The sequence below is a fragment of the Scylla paramamosain genome, chromosome 22, assembly GCF_035594125.1.
Source record: "Scylla paramamosain isolate STU-SP2022 chromosome 22, ASM3559412v1, whole genome shotgun sequence".
NCBI classification, from domain to species: domain Eukaryota; kingdom Metazoa; phylum Arthropoda; class Malacostraca; order Decapoda; family Portunidae; genus Scylla; species Scylla paramamosain.
In genome coordinates this window covers 7,594,971-7,605,000 of record NC_087172.1, presented here as the reverse complement: position 1 = coordinate 7,605,000, position 10,030 = coordinate 7,594,971, and the positions used below count along the sequence as shown (strand labels likewise).

At 40.7% G+C, this 10,030-nt stretch overlaps 1 long non-coding RNA gene across 1 annotated transcript in view; it reads right to left on the bottom strand.

The window, feature by feature from the left end:
• Positions 1-752: 752 nt before the first annotated feature.
• The window catches only part of LOC135111510 (uncharacterized), a 128,255-nt gene continuing 118,977 nt past the window's right edge, over positions 753-10,030 (bottom strand). The window contains exon 4 of the long non-coding RNA XR_010273758.1: positions 753-818. This is a non-coding gene — a long non-coding RNA (uncharacterized LOC135111510). The remainder of the gene's footprint in view (positions 819-10,030) is intronic.

Below are 10,030 nucleotides of genomic sequence, written 5' to 3'. Positions count from 1 at the left end.
TAGTTAGGTTAGATTAGCAGCAGGACCAGAAGCAATGGCATTAAACACCTCAAAAAAAAGATTGTGCTCACGTTGCCTCCTCGCTTTATTAACTTAGGTTAGGGTAGGTTAGGCTAGGTTAGGGTTAGGCTAGGTTAGGTTAGTTAATGTTAGGTTAGGATAAAAGTTAGGTTAGGTTTAAGTTGGGTCAAGTCAGCGCCTCACCTGGTGACCACGTCGGGGTACTGGGTACTGAGGAACACCTTTCTCCATCTCCTCCAGCTGGTAGGTGGTGAAGGTGGTTGCGGTAGCCGGCGTTGCTTGCGGCGAGGCTCCCTCCAGGTGGGGGCGGCTCCAGGCGAGGGCCGCGGGCGGTCCCTCCAACGGCGATAGATCGAGGTCCTCCAGAGGGCGCTTCAGTCCCCTCTCCTCCCCTTCCTCGGCGCTGAAATCTCAAGTGAGGGAAGAGTGATGAGGCGGGGAGGAGGGGGGGCACCAACCCACTAAGCCGCCCATGCTGTCCCCCTCCCCCCAGCATGCCCATTCGCCCCACACCCAACCCCGCCCGTGCCATCTCCAAGTTCAGACGGGCGTGCAAGTTCGTGGAGAAGGTTGTCCGGGGAGGGGGGGCCGTGGGCGTGAGAAGTTTAGCGGCTCATTCATGGCGTTTTGGGGACGGTGGCGTAGGCGGCGTGGTGGTGGGCGGGTGGTGCAGGGCGTGGTGGTTGTTGTGGGTGTGGTGGTGATGGTGGGCGGGGGACGTAGGGCGGCGTGGGCCGTGGGGGGACGTTCCCTCTTGACGCCAGACATGACAGCCAACATGACGCTCCTCACGGCGGCTGTGAGGGAAGGGGAGGTGGGGGGTTAGACAGACAGACAGACAGACACACACACACACACACACACACACACACACACACACACACACACACACACACACACACACACACACACACACACACACACACACCCATAGAAAGCAATAAAATAATAACCTACATTAAAGAATAAAATCAGATCCCGCAGACTTAACCTCTCTCTTTCTCTCTCTCTCTCTCTCTCTCTCTCTCTCTCTCTCTCTCTCTCTCTCTCTCTCTCTCTCTCTCTCTCTCTCTCTCTCTCTGTGCCACACCCTGCCGGGCCACATCTGCAACTGGGAACACCGTCGATGCAAACCCGATAAGAAAGTGCTTTGTAATCGCTTTGTTGTGGTACAGGATAGTGGCAGAACTGCAAATCTATCTGTCCGTCTGTCTGTCTCTTTACTATTATCTTAATTTTCTTAGGGATAACGCTATTTGATTTTTTTTTTCTTATTTTTTTTTGGTCAATGGTTAAAACTGAGAGATAGGAACAGGAAGAATAAGTGTGTTTTTTACGATCTCTCTCTCTCTCTCTCTCTCTCTCTCTCTCTCTCTCTCTCTCTCTCTCTCTCTCTCTCTCTACTCGGGTGCACCGGTCCGAATAACCCAAGCCAAACCTGCACGGCAACGAATCCATCCCATCGTTCAAGACCTCTTGGACAGCGCTTCGCTCCCATCAAATGGCTTGCCAACAATGCCATTGGAATTTCAATCCCTATAGCCAAAGACCATCTACATCCTGTTCCTGTGCTCTGTCATTGACTACCTTTCTCCTGCTTTATGTCAGGAGTTGTGAATAGGATACTTCATCAGCTACCTATAGCTCGTGATAGTTCCATTGTGATAGCTTTCCCTTTGGTTACCCCCTCCCATGTTGGACTCCGCGGCCAGTGACACTGTGGATAGTATTGCTAATGTTCCTTGTGCAATGAAGGTTCCTGATGTTCCTGCCAGACCCTCCTTTTCAGGTGCTATAGACGACTTTACTACTTAATCCGCCCTCGCAATGCCTTAGTAATGCAACGAAGAAGAAAAGTTGATCGAGGGCGACAGTGTTTCTCCATAAGAACACTGGAGGGCTTTGTTCACTGCGTCCATAAATACCGTGGAAATGGACTCAATGATGAAGCGACCCCAGTGTGGTGAGTGCCAGACTTAAGGATGAGGTACCGGTTGTTGGTGGCAGGTGTCTCAGGCGGTGGAATGTACCTCACCACTCCTCATGCTGACTGGTGCGACCTTCCGGCAACCAGTGCTATCCATCACTGTTGCTTATAATGTCCCATTGTTAGACATCTGCCGCCACACGCCCAAGGATTTGATTACTCTTTGCAAACATTTGTTTAAAGGAAACACATTCTCGATGAAATTCTTGTACAATATCCACACTTTGGTGGATACTAAAGATGCATTGTGTTTCTTTATTTCTGTCTGTGTGTGTGTGTGTGTGTGTGTGTGTGTGTGGTAGTGTGTGTGTGTGTGTGTGTGTGTGTGTGTGTGTGTGTGTGTGTGTGTGTGTGTGTGTTTTTTAGCAGATGGATACCTGTTGTTTTCTTATGTAAGAAAATAATGCACCTGATTTAATACTATTTTGTCCAATGTTTATCATGAAACCCCCATCTTATGTTTTCCAGTAGTCTACGAGTATATTATATTTCACTAATATTGTACTTGTCTGTCGCCCATTGGGCGTAATAAATTTCTCAAATCAAATCTCTCTCTCTCTCTCTCTCTCTCCTCTCTCTCTCTCTCTCTCCTCTCTCTCTCTTCTCCTCTCTCTCTCTCTCTCTCTCTCTCTCTCTCTCTCTCTCTCTCTCTCTCTCTCTCTCTCTCTCCTCTCTCTCTCTCTCTCATGCGATATCAGCACGATAATCAATACATTAATACAATACAGCAGCCCACAATAAACAAATAAATAAATAAACAAATAGATGAATAAATAAATAAACAAATAGATGAATAAATAAACAAACCAGGTAATAGATGTTTTGAAGCTGCGGAGCAACTTAAAGGACATTCCACAGCGGCTGGGGGGTTCTAATTTTAAGAGGCGTCGCAGACCTGGTCATATGGAGCCCGCCTGCTGAAGCCAGACTCACTGCAGTGCAGCACAATCAGTTGGGACGTCTCATTCTAAACTGGGCGTCTCAATATAAACTGCAATATAATGTTTTGCCGTCTATACCATGTGACTTTAGTTTACTTAGTAGACGCCTATGGGGAACTTTGTCACACGCTTTCTGAAAGTCCAGGTAAACCACATCCACTGCCTTTGTCTCGTCGTGCAAGGTGAAAACGCCGTTAAAAAAAAAGTCGAGCAGGTTTGTTAAACAAGAGCATGTTTCGAAAACCGTGCTGTGAGTCATTGATTAAGTCGTTTACTTCTAGAAAGTTCATTAAATTATTGCGTATTACAGTTTTCATTAATTTACACACTACAGATGAGAGGCTGATGGGTCTGTAGCTACTCGTGAGTGTTTGTCACCTTTCAACTTCAACTTCCAGTCGCTGGGAACCTTACCGGAGTTAAGTGATTTGGTAAGGAGGAAGAGGAGGAGGAGGAGGAAAAAATTTCAATCGTCTAAGTCACTTAACAAAATCTGTGGAAGGTACAGTACATACAAATGGCCGCTTGTGATGATTTGCGTAATGCTCCAGGTACACATGTGTTCGGGTGGGAGGCGGGGCGGAGGAGGCATGGATGCGTGAGGCTGACAGGTGACTTGGGTAACTCGGGTACCGAGTGACGCAAAAACTCAGCACAGGTGACGACTGGATAAGTACCTGAGATGATCACAGTGTTATTTTTGCCCTTTGTTTGCTATTTTTGGTCTGATTTGTTACTGTTGATTCTCTCTCTCTCTCTCTCTCTCTCTCTCTCTCTCTCTCTCTCTCTCTCTCTCTCTCTCTCTCTCTCTCTCTCTCTCTCTCTCCACACACACACACACACACACACACACACACACACACACACACACACAAATGGAAATTAAGTCACATCAGCAAAAAGTCATCACGTAGCCTTTGTTAACACCGCGCTGATCGCCTTCCTGCAGCACGCGGTCTGCAATTACCACAAAAACAGACGCTGGGAGACAAATGTGACGGCCACAATCCAATAATGATAACGCAAGGTGACTGTTATCTCCGCGGCGTGGCGAACCGTCCTACTTAACTTAACCTAATGTAAAACAACGTAACTTAATCTAACTTAACTGAACTGAACTTAAATTATCATAACATAAAAAGTTAACTAATCGAACTTAAAATTAACTAACTTTACAAAAAAACTAAACTAATCTAACTTAGATTTATCTTACTTAACCTAACTTAATTTAACCTATCGTAACTTAACATAAACTAACCCAAGTTAACTTAATCTAACTTAAACTGACATAATTTAACAAAACCTAAACTAACCTAACTTAGGCTAACAATCTAACAAAATCTAATCTAACTTAACTTTAACAATTAACTTAACCTAACAAAATGTTATGTAACTTAGCCTAACCTAACCAAACTTAACCTAATTTGACCAGACTTACTAATCCAGCCTATCCTAATTTAACTTAACCTAAACGAATCTGCTCTAATCTAATTTGCCCTAATTAATCTAACCTAACCTAACCTAACCTAACTTACTCCAACCTAACCAAATCTAATACAATCCAAGCAAACCTCACAAAAGTTAATCCAATAATAATACAATGTAACTTCCACGTTATTCCCGCAGCGTGACGAAGCAGACAGCATAATTGTGCACACCTGAGGGCACCGCGCAGCGCAGCACGAGACAGACACGACACCAACATTCATAACAATTCGATACAAAAATAAGCATGTTTTTTATCCACATACTTATCTGCGACGAATGTCTGAGGATGAATGCAGCAATAGGAATGCTGCGTGGGTGGATCAGGCTGCCAAAACAAGTAAACAGTGAGGCTACAGAGCTGGAGATGTCAGACTAAATGCAGGATACTTGGAATGCTTAAGGTCTTTTTTTTTTCTGTCTATTTATATTTTAACGTGTGTTTTGAAACCCAGTCTTTGCTTTCACAGGGTGACAGATACTTAGGGAAGGGATGAAGAATAAACTGGGGGTAAAATTAAGAGGCAAGATAACATCAACATGGTCGGAAGAGTTTGCTAAATATCCAGGTACGCGGTTCCCTTACGAGAGAAAGTAACGAGCTGGGTTGTATTCGACACCAGGTCCATCCCAGATACCTCGTGAGACTTCTCCATTCCCCAGGTCTCTGCACGCATCTCTCTACAATCTGTGCATATTGTACATGAGGGAAGAAGGCTCCGAGGACTGTTACTTCCCTTCATCCACACAAGTCACAGGTACACTATTCGTCTTATATTAGACTCAAATACTTTTTTTTCCTTTCCAAAATTCACAGACATCTACCTGAGGCAAGACAGGGGCACTTAGGGCCGTGTTCTGAAGCGCCCTCTCGTCAGGACTTTTTTCAACGGGCGCGGAGATGGCTAGTCAGGTTCTCATGGCTGTTTCTGGCCTCACTAGTGATGCAGAACACTTGTCAGACTATTACTGTAACCGTGACTACACCTTTTGAATACCCCATTAACTTCCAGTACCGCCTGCATGCATTTACATGTACTACTTAAAAAAGAAAAGAAAAGAAAATCCCGTATGTCCTATACCAAGAGTTTCAACTAAAAATACGTATAATTAAGAAAACACATGTACACAAATTAAATAAGTGTAATGGACGTAAGTTATTAAATTTACCTGTTCTCACGATAAAAGAATGTAAGGCATACATTAATATTTCTACCTGAGATTATAGCTAAAAAAAAAAGATAAATTAATGTAATCCTACATGTAGAATAAACAAATAATTGTACAGTGAATGTAAGCCATTTTGTTTGCGTATTCTCGATGTAAAAATTGTCGTTTTGTAAGCTCTGTATCAAAAATTTCTACTTAAGATTATAATAAATTAAATATATTTAGGTAAACAAGTAAATATATCTAAATAAACATAATGTACATCATTTGTGTTGTCATTTCGTAAGTTCTATACGAAGATTTTTACTTAAGATTTTCATAAACAGGAAAAAAATAAATAAAAAGATAAGATTAACTTGTTTCGTAAAAAGAAAAAAAAAAGCAGTCCGTTTCTCCTGTATGATTTTCGTTTAAGATTATACTAAATCCTCCTAACCCATACAGATAAACAAATAGAAATATGCGTGTAATGTATGTAAGATTTTTTCGTGTAGAAAAAAATATTCGTTTTGTAAATCCTACATGAAAATTTCCACTTTCGAGAATAAATGCAACAAAACAGAAAGAAAAAGAAAAGAAACAATCATGAATACGAGGAAGAAAACAAACTTTACTTCCTTTTCCAGCTATGATTTTTTTTTTTTTTTTTTTTCTCCCGGCCGGAGCGAGAAGACGCGTTCCTCTGTGCATTCTGTGGCGGCAACCAACGACTACTTATGTGTTTATTTTCCTCTAAACCTTGATCATTTTGTTTGCTTTATGGAAACTGGTCGACTTTTCCGGAAGAGGAGGAAACACACACACACACACACACACACACACGTATACCAAGAGCAATTCACACCTGTGCTTCCCTCTCTCTCTCTCTCTCTCTCTCTCTCTCTCTCTCTCTCTCTCCTCTCTCTCTCTCTCTCTCTCTCTCTCTCTCTCTCTCTCTCTCTCTCTCTCTCTCTCTCTCTCTCTCTCTCAAAATTCTTTCTATCACCATCACCGCTTCTCACCATTTTTACTCCTCCTCCTCCTCCTCCTTCTGCTCCTCTGCTTTCTCTTTCTCTTCCTCCATCTCCTCTTCACTATCACCACTTAAATTCCTTCCTTTCCTCTTTTCCTCCCTTAGCCTCCTCTCAATCTTCTCCAATTCTACATCTTCCAAATTTTTCCTTCACCTCTTGTTCTGTAACTCTTCCTTCTCCCACTCCTCCTCTTTTCAACATGCCATCCTTTCCTCCTCTTCCTCTTCCAACTTTTCCTTCACCTCTTCTTCTGCGATTCTTGATTCTCTTTTGCAACAGATCCTTCTCCCCTCCTCCTCCTCCTCCTCCTTCTCTTCCTCCTCCTCCTCCTACTCATCCTCATCCTCTTCTTCTTCCTCCTTCTCTACGATTCCTCTTCATCATCTCCATTACTAACCATTACTAACACATCCAATTCTACCACCACCACCACCACCACCACCTCACCTGCTCGCCCTCCCAACAGGTGATATTAAATGGCCACCCACAACAGGTGTTCCCCCCGCTCAACGCTTACCGCTCCTTGCCGCCTTCGACTCTCATTATGCACTCCAGATAACGCCCCCTGGTCCACCCCCTCCTCTAAATCTCTGAGTGAATTACATATCGTGTGTGTGTGATTGGGGTGGGGAGGTTGGGGGGGTGGAGAGCTGTTGATGTGTTTTCCGCTCGTTTTGTTCTGTTGGTGTTTGCGTTTAAGTAAATCTGCGAGCACTTCTTGTGAGTCGTTCATGTTGGTTGCCTGCCACTTCTGTCTGATTGCTTAGTTGTTTATTTGTTTATTTTTTTATTATTTATTGATTGTTTATTTAGCCTTTTATTTTTTTTTCTCTTTTATCTTTATTTTTTTTTTAGTCGTTTACTTTTTTATTTGTTTGTTTAGTTAGTCATCTTTTTTTATTTATGTATCTTTGTTTACTTAATTATTTACTTTTTTATTTATTTTTTACTTAGTCATTTATTTCTTCTTTTTATTTGTGATTGTTTATGTATTCATTTGGTTCTTTCAGTCTATCTTTTACTTGTTTACTTCTTGTTTTTATTTTTATTTATTTTTGTTCATTTAGTCATTTAATTCTTTTCGTATTTACTTTCATTTAGTCATTTACTTTTTTTACTTATGTTTATTTATTTAGTTGTTTATTTCTTTTTTTTCATTTATATTTATTTGTTTAGTCATTTAATTATCTTTATTTACTTATTTTTGTTTTTAAGTGATTTATTTATTTATTTAATAATTTATCATTGTTTATTTAGTCATTTACTACTTAATTTTTTTATTTATGTTTGTTTATTTAGTCATTTAATTTTTCTTTCTCATCATTATTTTTGTTAATATTAGTTTTTTTTTATTTCCTCTGACATTCTCTGAAGACTCGACGAAAAAAAAAAAAAGAATACACTTAAATCTATTAAAAAGTTATTCACTCACTTATTTTCATTATTGCTTTCATTTACACTATTCTGTTTTTTTCTTATGTTTTCTGTAGACCGATATAAAAACTAAATAAATAAATAAACACACACTTAGTCTATCGGAAAAGTTGAGCATTAATAACCTCTATTATATTCAACTCTACTTATACTAAAGGTTAATCTGTAGGTCTAATCTGGTGGTGGTGGTGGTGGTGGTGGTGGTGGTGTTGTATTAGAGTGGTGTTGTTACTGTGGTGGTGAAGGTGATGTAATTATACGATGAAAGTTTAGTTGTGGTGTAGTTAGCGTGGTGTGGTGTTGTTATGGTGTTGTGATGGTGGTGCTGGTGTTAGTAATGCAGCGGTCACTGTTACGTAGTAGTAGTAGTAGTAGTAGTAGTAGTAGTAGTAGTAGTAGTAGTAGTAGTAGTAGTAGTTGTTGTTGTTGTTGTTGTTGTTGTACGAACAAGAACAAGAACAAGAACAAGAACAAGAGAACGACAACAACAACAACAACAACAACAACAACAACAACAACAACAACAACAACAACGACAACAACAACAACAACAACAAGAAAAAAAAGAAAGGAAGAAAGAAAGGAAGAAAGAAAGAAAGAAAGAAAGAAAGAAGAAAGGAAAGAAACTTGTCATTAAAACACACACAAAAAAAAAACAGAAAAAAAAAACAATTACACAAAACCATGATCCTAGTTATTCCTTAAACAAAATGAAAAATAAATAAAACAAAACAAAAAAAGATCAATTACATCTAATAATACAAAACCGCATGTGTATGACTCATAATAGCACAAAAGTAACATGAATAATGAAAAAAAAGATAAACGCAATTTTTTAAAAGTCCCTCACAATACCTTCATACAAATCTTATATATACAAAAACGGCTTTCCTCTGTCCGTCCATTCCTAGAACTCATTGCCTGCTTCTGTATTTCCTCCTTCCTATGACTTTCAAAAGGGAAGCTTCAAGACACTTATCCTCCAGTTTTGGATTATCACTTTTGACCTCTCTTTAGGTACTTCAATGGGCTTTTTTTTTTTTTTTTTCATTATCTTGGCCAGCCCCCATTTAAAAAAATAAATAAATAAGTAAAGTAATAAAATATAAATAAAAATCTCTTAAATTTTGCATACACATTTTTTCTTTTCTGGCGTTGACTTTTAAAATGGCGTCCAGTGTAATTTGTTTCATTATGCTCGTGCAATTTCCTGACCGCAAGGATCACGTAGTACACTCCTTCCTGCGTCTTGCGGCATCCTAAGTACAGGGTGTAGCAAAAGTTTTCCTCTTCTGCAATGCTGATTTGTTTGCTGTAGAAACGTGACCGCCATATTTAGTAGGAAGGAGTAGCGGACAGCAAACAAACAAACAAACAAACAAGCAGAATACTGACTAACTCATACACATATCCGGTCTAGAAGGAAGGGGAAGAAAGAGGAGGAGGAGGAGGAGAAAAAAAAGAGGAAGAGGAGCAGGAAGATAAGGAGGAGGAATACAAAGGAATACAAAGGAAGTCCAAACAGCAACATACCCTTACTAGGCTGTTTGGATAACTATTCTACTCTGTTAGTGGAAAGATAGGAGGAGGAGGAGGAGGAGGAGGAGGAGGAGGAGGAGGAGGAGGAGGAGGAGGAGGAGGAGGAGGAGGAGGAGGAGGAGGAGAAGGAGGAGGAGGAGGAGGAGGAGGAGGACGAGGACGAGGATGAGGACGAGGACGAGGAGAAGGAGGAGGAACAACAACAACAACAACAACAACAACAACAACAACAACAACAACAACAACAGCAGCAGCAGCAGCAGCAGCAACAACAACAACAATAAAAGAAAACGAAAACGAAAACGGAGAACAAGAACAAGGCGATTACTAAACGTCGATCCAAACTGAACAGCACTCTATATGAATGAGAGAAGACGCTCACACACACACACACACACACACACACACACACGTAATTTATATACAACAGATGAGAAGAG